Genomic DNA, 15,852 nt, shown 5'->3' on the forward strand with positions numbered 1-15,852 from the left:
ATTTAGGAGGGTGGCAACTTGTTTGAATCAGCTCTGTCCTCCCGTCTTAGCTTTGCCAGCCTAGGGCCAGGCTTTGACTTGGAATTTCTGCTTCCCCGGGGCTCTAGAAAATACCCTTCAGGTGAATGAAAAGGGAAGTGGCAACCATGATGTGTGCAGTCATGTGCAATCAGAGTGGAGCGAAATGGATGGAACCTGATGTCATCGCGTTAAGTAAAATAAACCAGACCCAGAAAGACAAAGATGGGCACCAGGGAAATGGCTCAGCAGGCACCCGGCATCTGCCACTAAGCCTGACAGTCGAAATCAGAGACACTAGACCACACTATAGAAGAGGACAGAATGGACTCTCTGAAGTTGTCTTCTGCCATGGCATGGAGCAATAATGATAAAATTAAAAAAAAATTATTAAAAAGAAAGTATTAGACAAACCAAAGCCAGCCTTCTTCCTGTGTTAGAAAATAGATTTAAAGTTGAAAATAGGACATGACTGTAGAAAGGAGCCTGGCTATTTGGGAAGAAGGACTGGGCACGGAAGGAAAGGTGGGCGGGGGGGGGGGTCATGACCAAAGTAAACTTCATGCGCAAATGACATCGTTATCAGGTCTATTACTTTGCACAATGAGTATCTACTAATTTACTCAAATAAGCTAAGTTCTAATGAGCATAGGGTAGGGAGGGGATGAAGCTGTACAAGGTTGAGCCACGTAGCTTCTTTTAAAAGGCCTTATGAGAAAATTGTTACAAATTAGAAACTTCCCAGAGGTTTCAGATCTTGGGACCGAGCCCTCACTTCCTACTATCCTTGGAGCGGCAGGGCTGGAGAGGTAGGCAGCTAGGGTTCTACAGAATAGGACCATGACTCAAGGTTCTGTTTCCTCTTAAGCTAGTATCCTAAGAGAGGAGATCAGCAGAGCTGGCGCCATGCGGCCAGCAGGGAGGATGTTATGCAGGACCCCGGTCCTCTAATGCACTGCGTGGGTGAAGAACCTCAGAGACAGAGTGCCCTGGGAAGGTCCCTGTGTCTCTCTTGTGGCTTCGCTATGGAGGAAAGGCTGGCTGGGCATGTTCACATGACTGCTCACTGTGTCCAAAGTTACTCCAGGAACACAACTATCTTGGAAACATCCTGCCCAACTAAATGGTCAAAGCCAGGTCATGGGGTTGGAGAAGCATCGAGCTGAGGGAATGTGTAGTTGATCCCGTTTCTCTGATGCATATTTATGAATTACATATACATGCTTGGCAAAGGAGGAATTGTTGAAGTTGCATAATACATTCATACTTTACATATGTACTCATGGTCCATCCTCTATATTAGCATGTAAGAAGTCTTGTGGTGAGGGTTGATTATGCAAGGCCATACTGCCTCCTCTCTAAGGGATTGTTAGGAGCCATCCTGAGTCAGCAGGATCTTGGTCTGGCTCCTGACTTTGTGTGAGTCAATTCTAATGTTACTCTGATGAGGCCTGGCTTCAGCTGTGGGAACAGAGGAGCGGAACACAGGGAGGGGAGGACTCTGTCCCAGGGGATGGAGCCCAGGCTGATGCTGCAGGCCCTGGCTCAGCCTCCTCTTCGTGTGCTCTCTCATTACTATCCTGTCTCTGCATTAGGCTCATTGAGGAGGGCTGCTCTGGCTCTCTCTTCTTGGAAGTCTCGGTTCATACAGCTCAGAGCAGTATCTCTTGTCTCTGCCCAGCTGAACCTGTGTCAGTGGGTACATGTGGAGCTAACCCAGGCTTCCTACCCTTGGGGCATTGCACTTGCCCTGGTTTGTACCTGGTGTGCATTCTGCCAGGAATAACCACATCTATCACAGCACGTGTGTGTGTGTGTGTGTGTGTGTGTGTGTGTGTGTGTGTGTGTGTGTGTGTGTTGGCATGGCCAATGATGTTGACATGGTTTGCTCATCCTCCCTCCCCATCAGGCTGGAGGCAGCGGCTGCCCACAGAACAATAGCCCCGCAGGAGGGGCATTTCATATACGCACGCTGTGGTCAGAGTTAGGTGGATATGGACTGTGGAAGAGAATATCTGCTCAGTTGGCTGGAAGCTGAACTTGATAATCAACATCAAGAGGGAATTGGCTCTTTTAAGACAAATGCTTCCAGATGCCAGGATCACTGGGTACTTCTACCCAGATGGGTCTGGGTGGAAGCCAGCAAGTCCTAGCAGTTGATAAATCTAGAAAGGTTGTTAATCAGGAATTAGCTAGCCAAGGCAGATTCCTGGAAGGTCAAGTGTATGCAAGGGTGATTTGACAGTGTATCGAATAGGCCAGGACCCCCTGGAATTAGGGATTTGTCACCATCTCCCCTGTGATTGTGTAGCTCAGGGCACCGTGCTTTCAGTTGAAGCCAGTGGGAACCTATATGCAGATATGGCACAGCCATGTGGGGGTGGGAAACCCTCTGACAGAATCAGACGTTCTGTGGAGATTGCAACGGACTGCCTGCTTCCTGGTCGCTGGGAAGCGTTTATGGCCAGACACTGTGTTGACATGTCAGCTTCCAGCTCCAGCTGGAAGCATTTGAGGTAAATGAAAAGCAGGGAAAGTAAGTGGAATTGAACCTCTGGGAACCTTGAAGGGGACTTTTTGCTTGGAGTGTGATTTGGGACCCTTGAATATTTTATGCATTTAGGCAGATGATCACATGCTGTATGGTGCTCTTCCACATCCTAGCATCAGAAGGGAATGGGCCATAAACCAATGCCCCAGTTCTTCAGGCCAGCCATAATCAATCTCATGTGCTTCAAATCCAGAACAGTTGCCTAGTTTGAAGTAGTGAGACTCAGCCATCATTTAAATGGCCATAGTACAGCCCTGCAAGCACTCCCTGTTTTTTCCTTACCCATAAGAGCTCCTTACCCACACTACAGCTAATGTGAATGGCAAATATAAGAAAGAGGGACCAGTACCCTTGCTTGTGCCTTTCCAGTGACTTCCCATGGACATCAGGCCCAAATTCAAGTTCCTTAGCATCATGAGGCCTCTGTGAAAATGCTTTGCCCTCTTCTCTGGCCTCATCTACTGGGCATTGCAGAAACAGTGGGATCCTGGCTCCTCACACTGGTCAATCTGCTTCCTGCTAAGGATATTTATACTCATCCTGATTTCTGTCTAGAATGTTCTTCTCAGCATTAAGCTACCTTTTAAGATTCAACCAACAGCTCAAAATACTACCTATTGGAAGAGATCATTCAAAAAAGCATATCCTTATCTCTTTCCTTGTCTTTGCCTTAATTCGGAAAGGCTACAGATAATTTTCTTAAATTATTGAATTGCAGTTTTAACTTGTCATTTATGTGACATTTATTAGTCTACAGACTACTTTTGTGCACAGTTGTTCAGTGTCATAGTGCCAGAACATAGCTTCTTATCCTAAGTTAGCTATCACTATCAATGGAAACTAGATCGATAGATGAACAGGTGGTTGGGTGAACAGGTGAACTTGTGAGTAGACAGATAAATGAATAGATAGAGGTGAAGATGGCTGGCTGACTAAGTAGAGAAATGTGTGGCTGGATGGGCAAATAGGTATGCGTTTGGATAGAGGGTAGATGTAAAAAATTGGCATATGGATGAAGAAGTAGGTGGGTTCAAGGATATATTATGAGTAGGTAAGCATACCTGGATGCACAAGTATATCAGGGAGTGAGTGGATGGATGGATGGATGGATGGATAGATAGACAAATGAATGATTAAGTAGATAAGTGGATCAGAAGATTGATGCATGGATAAGTAGTGAGCAGCTTGATGGATGAGTGGGTAGATGAATAAATGGATAGATGGATGGAAGGATGGATGGGTGGATGGATGGATAGATGGATAGATGGATGGATAGATGGATGGATGAACAGACAGACAGGCAGATGGATGGATGAATGGAATACGGTTGGGTAAGTGGGTAAGTTGATAGGTGAATGAGCAATTCCAAACAACATGAGAAGAGTTCATGGCCTCAGGGTGGAGGATATGTCAATAGGATGTCTTGAGGAGGTCCACTAAAATATCCTAAGATCAGGTCAAGTCTTTGTTCCCTACCATGTTCTAAGTTTGAGAATGCCTGTCAGGTTTCGGAAAAGAATCCTACCCAAAGGCCTAACTGTGGTGAACTCATTGAATTATCTCCATCTTTTCATTCAGGAGAGAGACAACCAGAAGTGAATTCTGGATAGACACATTTTATTAATGGTCTTTTTCTTTCTAAAATAACCTTGCAATGGAAACAATCATTTTTTAAAATATGCCATATTCTGCTGACTTGCATGATAATTTTGGAAAAAATCTTTTATGGTAAAACCAAACAGTGGACTTTCAGGAGTCTGAATATCTTGTGCTAAGATATCGCTTAGGGCTCAGGACTCACTGTGCTTATACATTATATATTTTGACACACACTAAGCAGGGCATAGAGCTTCATAGAATAATATTAATTATTATGTGAAATGATTTCTTTGAAACAACATTTTTTGATGATAATCATAATCAAAAGATCTTTGAGGAATATGTATTATTTGTTGAGGAGACGATTATAACTATACTCTCATCCCACCATGCTGAGATGATTCTTCTAGTCAGATAGTACTGCTGACCTCCATCTATACACTCTGAACTCCAGCAGGTGATACAAGTTTACACAACCTCTCACCTACCCATTTACTCATCCATCTATCCACTAATGCATAAACCCATCCTTCTATCCAATACCCATTTATCCATCCATCTGACCACCCACCCACCCTCTAATCCATTCACCCACTTCCATCTATATATTCACCCTCTCACGACCAATCTATCTATTCACCTCTGATCTATACACCCGTGCACCCACACATCTGTAAGCCCATCAATCCACCCACTCATCCATCCATTCATCCATCCACTCATCCATCCAATCATCTACCCACCCACTTGTCCTTCACCCTATCCACCCACTCACCCATCTACTATCCACTTGCCCACCTAGCCATCCACTCATCCATCATCTATCCAGCCATTCACCCATCCACCCACCTGCCTACTATCCATTCATTCATTCATCTACCCACCATGCTTCTACTCATCCTACCTGCATGTCTATCCATCCACCCACGTATCCACCTATGCATCCATGTGTTCATCCACACATTCACCTACCCATACACTCTGTAAACAGAAAAATATACCTTACATGGTTTCATTAGCCTTTGAAATTCACCTCTGTCTTTGAATGACATCTGATGTATTTCGATAGGCTGTTTGAAAAATCTAAGCAAACATCATCCAACTTTTTAATAATATTTCATTGTACACAATGACATTGTCTAAGAGAAAAATGATATGAGCCAATGTGGAGCTTTAGCTCTCCAAAAAGTTTGGTAAACACATTTTTTAAAGCTGAAATTAGGGTTGGGGAAATACCTCGGTGGTATAGAACACTGGCTGCTCTTCCAGAAGGCTGGTTTCAGTTCCTAGCACTCACATGGTGGCTCACAACCATCTATAACTCCAGTTCTGGGGCATCCTATTCCATTTTCTAGCTTCTGTGGACATTGCATGTGGTGTACAGCCATAAATGCAGGCAGAACACCTATACACATAAAAGAAAAAAATTAAAGGTGAAATTAACTTCAATCACATATTTTAAGGTATTCCTATATATGTTTTAATAATTTCAACCTGGAGTTAATACATAAGTATTGTAATATTTTACATTTTAGAAACTAAGGTGGTGAGCTCCATCTCCATTCAGATCACCCTCACCCCAATCGTTGATTGGTCACATATCAGCAGGGACTACCACGTTTAGTAGCACAGATGCAGGCTTTAAGAATCTGCCATGTGATAGTTTCTGATGACAGGAGAGATTTTACTGTAATACCCACAGTCCATGCAAGCTGAATAAAAGCAGATAGAAATTAGAATCCCAGTTATCTACTATCAGGTCTCAAGGTGATTAATTCAGGTTGATAGCTACAAAATATCTCCTCAGTTCCTCAAAATGCTAAATGAAGTGGAGAGACGTTGAAAACGATGTTTTTTGAATTACGCATTTGATCCCATTTTGCCTCTTTTCAAAGATGATTTCCTAGATCCTAATAAAAGTTGATGTCTCCTGTATATTAAAGATCATATTCAATATGAGGTGAATGAATTCAATTAGGCTGGATTGTATTGATTAGATTAGTTTTGCTTTGGCTCTGGCTAGTCTGCTTTCTACAGGTAGGTCCTAGATCTTGGAATTATGGGACCTTACAGCCTCTTCCCATTTATTTTATCATGACAAAATATTTGTTGGTTGGGACAGCTCTTAAACCACGGAGCCCACCTAGGGATGTAGATCCACTTACATCTCCATTGTTAGAGCAAAAGCATTTGAAGGAAATCCAGTAGATGCTACTATACCCAGAGTAATGTTCTGTTCTAACTAGCATCTCAATTGAATGCAGAGACCCTGTAAAGCAGAGAGAACTATATCCACTGGATACTGTTTTCTGATTATGTCTCATCCCCGCAGGCCATAGGCTGGGGAGACATCCTAGCCTCCATCCAAACTAACAGAAACTTGGGGGCTTAAGATCAATGTGAGCCCATATGGAAGTTACACTGTGTTTCCCAGATGTTGAGCCCTGGGTCCTGGAGGCACAGCCAGCAATGGATAGATAAGGGTCTGTCTCCAGGGTAGCCCACTGAGGGAGTTGGGCAAGCAAGACCCAAAATACAACCTATCTTTAGCCACTAGAGTTATACCCAAGATTCTGTGTGGTCTATCACTGCAGTTTCTTAGCCCTCATGGGTGGCTTTCTAGGGAATGGGGCAGTGTGACCTTAGGCTGCTTCATCTGTTGTGAGCTTTGAGAAATGAGCAGTGTATAAACATCTGTCTTGCTGGATTGTGATGGGACAGAAGAGATACAGTCCCTTACACACTTCCTTACTAAGCGTTGATCACCATAACTCTTAGAAGGTGGCCAGACAGGCAGGAGTCTCATGGATGGGCATAGATTGCAGATGATGGGAAGGCCTTTGGGGCAGATGGTGGTTAGCAGATTTGTAACTTCAGACGCTTGTTCTATCAGGAGGACTGTGGAACTGTCCTGGGGGAGGGACTTGGGGCCAATGCCTAAGATGGGGTGTGCCTTCCTGAGAATCAAACTTAGAGCTGCTTAGTATAACAGGAGTGCTGCTTGTGTTTGATGGCAAGTTATGGACCATAAAAACATCATTTTTGAAAATGGGCGTGGCTTCTCGTTTCATCATTTTATGTGTTCCTTTTCTTTCGTGGTCATGGTCATTGTCATTGCAATCACCCTAAAGTGTGTCTGGGAAAAGGATGAGATTGCTGGAGTAGGATCTTTCACTGTTCCACCAAGTGGACGGTAGATGGATGTGGAATAGATGTGTGAGCCAGGAACAGGCCTCAAGTGACTTTATAAAGTGGCCTATAGAGGTCCTGGCTGCTCTTCCCAATAGTGCTTTCATATTTACACAGCCTCTTCCTTTTCCTTTATCTCAGTCATCAAAAGCTTAAGGACATTTTAAAAACCACAGGGGCATCATGCATAAACTACCACCCCAGGCCACGGATGGAATTCATGGACAGGTTCCTCCTGGGGAGGGCCAGAGCACCCCCATCCAGGATGTCTGGGCTGTCACTAGCCCCATCTGTCTTCCTGACTGTAAAAATTAAACACATGCATAGGAGGGCTTGGGCAGCAGAGTTATGGGGGATATAAAGTACATGACAGCAGATAAACTTGCCAGCCCCACAGTGGAACACCCGATCGTGGTGGTGCCAAGGAGGTGAAATGGGTCCAGATGCAAATGGACAGGCCCATTGCAGAGGGGAGAGGAAGCAGGGGCACTGTGGGTGGGGTCCCGGCTGCTCCTGACCTGAGTGCTTCTAGGAGCTGGGCTTAGCCTCTGAGGCCTCCCTCAGCACTCTTTGCAGAGCTAAAGGCTGTTTGCTGGAGGTGCCAGAGAACTGAGCAGGAGGCTCTCTGCACAAAGAGGCCTTCCATCTAGAGGCAGGAGAAAGCAGAAGGTCCAGGAAGGGGGCAGGTATCAGATTACAGAGCCTTACAGTGTCTCTGACCAGTGAACTTGAAAAGCATCTCTGCTCTTGGGTCTGCTATTCTCAGCCCTTGCAAAATGCAGACAAGGTACTGAGAAACGGTCAGGATAAGGGTACTACAGAGAAATTCTTATAGGTGCCAGAGACTATAACCAGGGACCTGTACAGCTGGCTTCTCTACCAACAGTTTGTGACCTTGTCAACTGCCACTGGGACAATGCAGAGGGGCCCTGTAGGGACAACTAGGGAGAGGCCTCAACCAACAGGGCCTCACACAAGAGCCTGGCATGCTGTCTGCTGGGGGCTGGACCTTCCCTGTCCTAAGAGACTCATCAATGGAGCTTGCCAGGACATCTGGCCAGCAGGAGGGACAGAGCCCCTCGGTGCCTCAAGGGGCTACAGGCTTCAGGCCAGGCTGCTTAGCTGTGTAGGAGGGAGGGAGAGAGAGAGAGAGAGAGAGAGAGAGAGAGAGAGAGAGAGAGAGAGAGAGAGAGAGAGAGAGAGGAAGAAGAGGGAGAGACTGGAGGGGAGAGGAGGGAAGAGGAGCACGGAGATAACATTTGCATTTCCTGATCTGGGGGTGGAGGAGGGAGGGGAGCATTCAGTATGAGGAAGTAGCTTCAGGAACCAGGGAGCCAAGAGGATTAAGCTAGTACGATTGTATCTTTGTTGTTTCAGTCTCTCAGAATTGTGTGCACCAACCAGTCTATCTCACCTTCGCCGAGGCCACCTACAGACACTAACCCAGATACCACAAGAATGGCCATTTGTTGTTGTTGTTGCTGTTACTTCTTTAAGACAAGATCTCTTTAGCCTAGGCTAGCCTCCGGCTTGAGATCCTCCTGCCTGCTTCTCTCCAGGGTTCAGATAGAACAGAGAAACCAGTTCCACCCAGAGAGTCACCCTGCTTGTCTGAGTCTCAGGCTAAAAGGTAGAGAAGGCTAGAAGGCCACTGAAACCTGCCCCACCCCACGCTTCACTGCCCCCTCCCCCGTCCCCTGTAGGGGTCATGAAAGGCATCCCAGGATGGGCAACTGAGTGGGTCAGGAGTCAGTTGAGGCTCTGGGAGTTAAAAGGGAAGGCTCCTTATACCTGCCACCCCTCTGACCCTAGAAAAGTCGATGTTTTATTTAAAAGGGTTGGGTTGGCTAAGTGTGGTAGGTTAAATGCTCTTGAGATTCCAGCATTTGGGAGGTTGAGGCAGGAGGCCCTAGAGTTCCACTCCAGCTTGAACTGTGCAAGAGAAGTGGATGATAGAATGATAGATAGATAAATAGCCTTGGGCCTCAGTTTAGTTAATTTACACTAATCTCTAGTATCAAGACAAGAAACTAAATTCTATTGGATTCTTTTTTTTTTAATTAAAAATGCTTTCATACAATTATTTGGATCATGTTTTCCTCCCTTCCCAACTCTCCCAGATCCTCCCCACCCCCCTCCCCTCCCCCAATTATATAATCTCTCTCTTAAAAAAAAATCTCACAAAAACAAAAATTAAAACAAACACAAAACCAGTAAAACAAAAACCAACAATGAAAACCTCCAAACCACAGAAAGTTTCTGAGAGCCAGAGTTGGTGGGTAACTCAAGGAAATGGCTCTTTCTAGACACAGTCAGACTGATTTACATGGGGACTCACAGTGACATCACACAGGAAACCTGCATAGGTTCCATCAGAGGAGGGTCCCAGAACTGAAAGGGTGGACACTGCTATCCCAATCCTAAGGAGGAAGCTATTTGCAATCAATACCTGCTGGCAAAAATACATTTTCTCCAGTGGTGTGTCACTGAGTGTATCAGTCACACTCCAAGTCAGGCTCCATGCCCAGGAGTAGTTGCCCAATACAAAACAAACTTCATGCTACTAGATCCTTAATAAGGCTGGCCAAACTGCTGCTTTAACTCAACTTTCCAACAGCCTGAGGGGTGGCGGATACTTTATACCCTTTATAGATGGAAAATGTTATTAGTCGGAGCTCCCTAGAGAAAAGTAATCCATGGTATATGTACATATATATGAATTCATACACAAGAACACATACATATATGGTCTACGTGCAAGAACATGAATTATATATGGGAGCTGACTCATGATATTTGCAGGCCAAGAAGTCTCACCATGTACCAACTGCAAGTTGAAGAACAGTCAGGGTCCCAAGATGAGAACCCTGAACAGGGCTATGGTAGGGGTAGCTTCAGAGTTAGATCCCAGAACTTGGGCATCTGATGCCTGAGAGCAATGGAAGTTCTAGCTCCAGAATGAAAAGGCATTCAGGAAAGTCTGAAAAGAATTTCTCTGGCTCCTTTCTCTTCCTCCTGCTCTTCTTCCTCCTCCTCTTCCTGGTCCTCCTATTCTTCTTCCTCCCCTTCCTCCTCTTTCTCTTCTCCTCTCCCTCCTCCTCTCCTCTTACATCTCTCCCCCATCTCATTTTTTTTTTAAGTGTAGGTATTAGAACCAACTTGCACAAGCCAGGCAAGGAAGGACTTCCTGAAGGACAGAGCCCCACCCCCTGGGAGGATCCTCATCCCCTGGGATTAGCCCCACCCCTGGCATGAACCCCGCCCCTTGGCATGAGCCCCCACCCACCTGGGATAAGCCCTGCCCCCTGAGATGAGCCCCACCCCCTCTGATAACAAGCAGGCAGGCAAGGCTTGTTGTTGTCCAGTCTCAATTGTTTCCGTATGATGCTAGCAGCTTTTCCTTCCTCTCCAGTTTCATCTTAGGTTATAGTTTGCTGGTACAGATCATCAATGCTTCCTTTAGTGGACTTGGGCTCTGGTACTGGAGCCTAGAAGTGATCATATGAAACCCAACAAGATAGCCATTCATCCATGAGCCCTCCCTCACCTACTCCTCTTCACAGTCCTGATAGTTTTGACTTTAGCATACATTTGAAGACAAAAGAATCAGATCTATTATTGACAAATGCTCTGGGCATGTGGGAGTAACTGTAGGGCTGAGAGTGGGGTGCATAGAAGCTACAAAAATAAACTTTGCACTTATTTCCTTTCCCCTCCCTCCTGCCCCTCCTCCTCCTCCTTGAGAAAGAATCTCTCTCTAGTCCTGGCTGGCCTGAAACTCACTAGGTAGATCAGGCTACCCTCAGACTCAGAGGATCTACTTGCCTCTGCCTCTGGAGGGCTAGGATCAAAGGTGGGTGTGAGCTACCATATATGGATTCTTTCATGTTTTTAAAGGTCTATTTTAATACTTATTTATGGGTATGTGTGTGTCTATGTGTTACTATGTACACACATGTGAAGGTGCCAGTGAAGTCCAGAAGGGGGTGCTGGATCCCCTGGAACTAGAGTTCCAGACTGTGATCCACGTGACATGGGTCCTCCATTGCTTCAGCCCTTGGATTTCTTCCTGCTTGTGTACAAACAGGGGGCCTCTTCTAACACCCCTTTGGGAGGCATCTCCTGCTTCTGACATGCATACAAAGGCATGGACTAGTCAAGTGTCCAGTAGATACAGACTCAGGTAATTTTCCTCTTCCTGATGGATGAAATCGGCAGTATAGCCACTTTCCCTGAGTCCAGCTGCACGTATGCTTAAGAGAAAAAGAATCAAACCCCTTCAACTTATAGAACAGTTCTTTTTTTTTTTTTTAAAGACAGAGCACAGTGTCCCAGGGTTCTGATTTTCTTACAGGGTTCTAGTTGTACAACTAGTGAAGTCGAGGGCAGCTGAACTTAACTTTTATTTGTATGTTTATTTTATATCAGAGGCAGACCTTTTGTGTGTGTGTGTGTGCATGAGAACCCTGGGCATATACCGCGTGGCGGTAGGTGTGGGGATGGGTGAGGCTTAGATGCGCATCCATCCACCTCTCTTGCTTAAGAAGGGCACAGACATCAGGGAGCAAGGCAACTCTACCTGTGCTTGTCCTCGCTGGATGATGGTAATCAGTCCTCGAGCCTCAGCCGTCCATGCTTACCAGGGAGGCTCACAGCACGTGGTCAGGGTGGCAGGCTATAATGACTGCAGTTTTACTGAGAAGACAGCGTCCTTGACTGTCTTGTGGGGCACAGGAATTCAGCATTCCTTTGGAAGGCTGGTAGTAGTGAGTGTGTGGCTAGCACAGGGTACATACATCCTTCTTCACTGTCCTGTCGTAGCTCTGCCACTGTCCCCCAAGATCTCTGGGGTAAGAGGATAATAGACCTTTAGCTCTGGATTTTTCTTACATGCCCTGGGAGGGTCGCCTCCCCACTCCATGGCTTACTGGAGGTAAAAGACCACCAGGGTCCAGCAGCCCCCTCCCGTTCCCAGCTTCTAAGTTACTTCTCATTCACATTTGTGGCCCAGCTCTGGCCTTTATAGGGTCAGTTACACCTAACCATGATCTTGGCCATGGCATTCCTTGTATCCCACCTACTAGACAAACATCCCCTGAATTTATAGCTGTAAATATTTGTGAAAGAAGAAGATCTCCCTGGAGGCTTGGACGACAGGGGATTTCAGTTTCAGGAGCACTGATGCCATCACCTCCTGGCTTGTGTATCCTGCTTGCAATAGCCCTCAGCTGTCGCCATGGCTACAGATGTTTAGAGTTATGTTAAGCTAGGTTACAGCTATGTTAAGCCTTCTAGGTCTCCCCATATTGGGAGCCCATAACAGGGCTCATCTGCCTTGGGCAGTCATGAGGTGGTTTGCAATGACATGGCTGAGAGACAGGACTTTTCACTTAAGTAGTTCTATATTTAAATTTGTCAGTGTCTCTGAGGAGACATAAAGAGTGTCGGGTGTCTCCCTTGGAAGAACTGGCAGCCTCGTCTCTGGCTTCTGAGTCATTGCTGTCTGTCTGTATCATGCAAACTTGAGTTGGGTTTGTGGCCTTATTTTTCTTGTCTGTTAAATGGGGCAAGTGGACACCCTGATGCTCATTGCTTTAGGAGCCTCTGAGTAAGGAAGGCAGGCCAGTGTCTAGGAACACCTTTCCATTGCTATCCTTCCTTAAGTTTGAATTCACTCAAAGGAGCTAACTGCTGGATGAGTGCCCACTCTGTGCCTGTTTTTTTATTAGGTGTGTAGTTTCCTGTCACTGGGATAAAATGCCTTGGGAAATCTACCTGAAAGGGTCATTTTGATTGACAGATCAAAGGTTTCAGGTTGCCTCCTGGTCTGTACTGAGACAGCATATCCTGCCCTGTCTTGTATGGCAGAGTGTGGCTCACATCGTGGTGGCTAGAATGTGTATGACAGGAAGAGGCGGGGCCAGGATCTCAGTCCTACTTCATGGACATGTCCTCCAATGACCTCATTTCCTTTTTCTAGGTCCTATCTTGTGAAGGTTTTATCACCTCTCAACAGTGCCATAAGCTGATGACCAAGCCTCAGGGACACTTATCCCAACTTAAGCAATAAGTGCTGATGTCATAGAATATTATCCCTATCCCATGTGTAAGACCAGTATTCCCCCATATTTTAGAATAAAAACTTGATTTATCAGAAGCCCAAGATTCTCAGTTCTCCATACTAAGATGATTCAGAATGAAAATAAAAGATATATAAACCCTAAGTATGTCTGTATTCTTAATTAAATGCACATTTAATGGATGCATTAAAAATGCTGATTTAGTTCCAAGCCTGCCTCCTGTTTTCATATTGTTTATAGAGAGAATACGAACATCTGTCCAGCAAAATGTCTTTCAGTTCTTCACCTACATCCTGAACCAGCACATTTTATGAACACTGTTTTCCTAAGACAACATAGAAGAAAACGTCATAGAAGCATCCATGACGTGATTGTCTCAGACCCACAGGCCTGTGGACCACGTGTCTTAGTTCCTGTTCTATTGATGTAAGGAAACACCATGACCAAGGCAAGCTATAAAAGAAAGAATTTAACTGGGGTTTGGTTACAGTTTCAGAGGGCCATCATGATGCCCCTGGTAGGGGTGTGGTTGGCATGGTAAACATGGCCCTGGAGCAACTAAAAGCTAATATCTTATCCACAAAATGAGGGCAGAGAGTGAGAGAGACTGGGTCTAGTGGCGGACTTTGGAAACCTCAAACCCGCAGAGACACACCTCCTTCAACAAGGTCCTATCTCTAAATCTTCTCCCCAAATGTTCTACCCACTGGAGACCAATAATCCAATTCTATGAGCCTGTTCTTATCCAAATCACCACACCACATTTTCTTTTGCCTTTCTCTCCCCTCGTGTGAGACTGTATAGTGAAAGTAGACATTTCTGTTTGGGTCCAAAGTTACAAGTTAACTGATTAACTCTCAGTTAACTGGTTGAGAGAGGCTCCGTTTGTAATGCTAGGATAACCTTTATTTACCTTTTGGGTTGGACCTAAAGGCTTAGGTCCAGACTGCAGGCTCCTGAGCAGCTATGTTCTTCTCTGCTATGTAGGAATACAAAGAACAAAACCCAGTGTCTCTGAAGGGTGCTGTTGAGGAAGCACACAAACACAGTGAGAGAACACTCAGCTTTCAAAAGGGAGGAGATCATGCCACATAGAACAGCGTGGGTAAGCCTTAAAGCATGTGGTGCTAAGTAACTTGTCAACCGCAAAAAGAAAAAGAAAAAGTACTCATGAGGTTTAAAAAAAAAGACCATGTGATGGTCAATCTTGCTTGCTAATTTGGTTGGACTGAGAAATGCATAACTATTAGTAAGGTATATCTCTGGGTATGGCCATACTGTGTTTTCAAGTGGATTAGATCGCAAGGGCTCTGTGAGTGGTTTAGCCTACTAAAGGGACTTAAATTTAAAGAGTCTTTTGGGTTCCTTAAATGATTTCAATAAAAGACTGAGGCTGAGTCAAATCTAGAGAGCGCTCTGACTCCTGGGTTCAGGAGCTCTCAGTGCAGGAACAGCCTGTCAGCTTGCACCTCAAAAAATAAAATAAAATAAAATAAAATAAAATCGTCTCTTGGGAAATTGTGCCACTAGAGAAGGTGGGGCATGGTAAGAGAAGGTGGGAGATGGTGAGAGGAGGAAGATTGTGGGAAGAGGGAGATGGGGACAGCCTTCTCTATGGCACTACATCTTGCTCTATTCTCCACCCCCTGTTTTACTCTTGGCTTCTACACTACACATACCTACAGCCTATAATATTCCATATTCCTTCCTGGTACACTGGGTTGAGCAACCATAAATGGAAACCATAAATGAGGCAACACCCACCTGCCCTTAGTTGTTTCTGCCAGGTCCCAGGAACGAGAAGTGTGACTGACCATCACAGAATGAGCTTGCCTGTTCTATGACATCACAGAAGGAAAGCAAGAGAGTCTTTCCTTTTCCTAAGTCTCAACCTTCGTGGGACTGGGGAGAGAGCTCAGTGCTGAAGATCCCGTACTGTTCTTGCAGAGGATCCAAGTTCTGTTCCCAGCACCCACTTTGGTGGGTCACGACTGTCTGCAACTCTAGCTTCATGGGATATTCCACCCTCTTCTGGTCCCTATTGGAACTGCACCCACACACCATACATACATATACATATATACATACATATACATATACATCATATATATATATATATATATATCATCATCATAATAAAAACTAAGCTAAATCTCCACCTTCAAGGCTGGACCTTTTGAACACTCTAATATAGTAAAGGTTAGGTTGAGATGTCTTCAGTTTGGATCAGTCAGAGACACCTGAGTGACCTTTGAGCTTTCAAGCTGGGGCTTTGCTTTCCAAAGAAGAGCACCATTTTTAAATTAAAGAACAGCTGACAAACTACGGGTGCTCAAACTTGACTGCTTGGCAGACGTGATCTGGAAAATGAACAAATTAATTCTGTCACTTCCAAGAAAATAACTGACAATGTTT

At 45.2% G+C, this 15,852-nt stretch overlaps 1 long non-coding RNA gene across 1 annotated transcript; it reads right to left on the reverse strand.

Moving 5' to 3' along the window:
• Window positions 1–5,482: 5,482 nt before the first annotated feature.
• LOC110297410 lies at window positions 5,483–15,228 on the reverse strand. The gene is made up of 3 exons (XR_002378282.1): window positions 15,202–15,228; window positions 14,351–14,461; window positions 5,483–5,573 (listed from the first exon to the last, which is right to left on the reverse strand). It is a non-coding gene; the product is annotated as an uncharacterized LOC110297410 (long non-coding RNA).
• Between the last annotated feature and the right edge of the window lie 624 nt (window positions 15,229–15,852).

The sequence above is a fragment of the Mus caroli genome, chromosome 7, assembly GCF_900094665.2.
Source record: "Mus caroli chromosome 7, CAROLI_EIJ_v1.1, whole genome shotgun sequence".
Classification (NCBI taxonomy): Eukaryota; Metazoa; Chordata; class Mammalia; order Rodentia; family Muridae; genus Mus; species Mus caroli.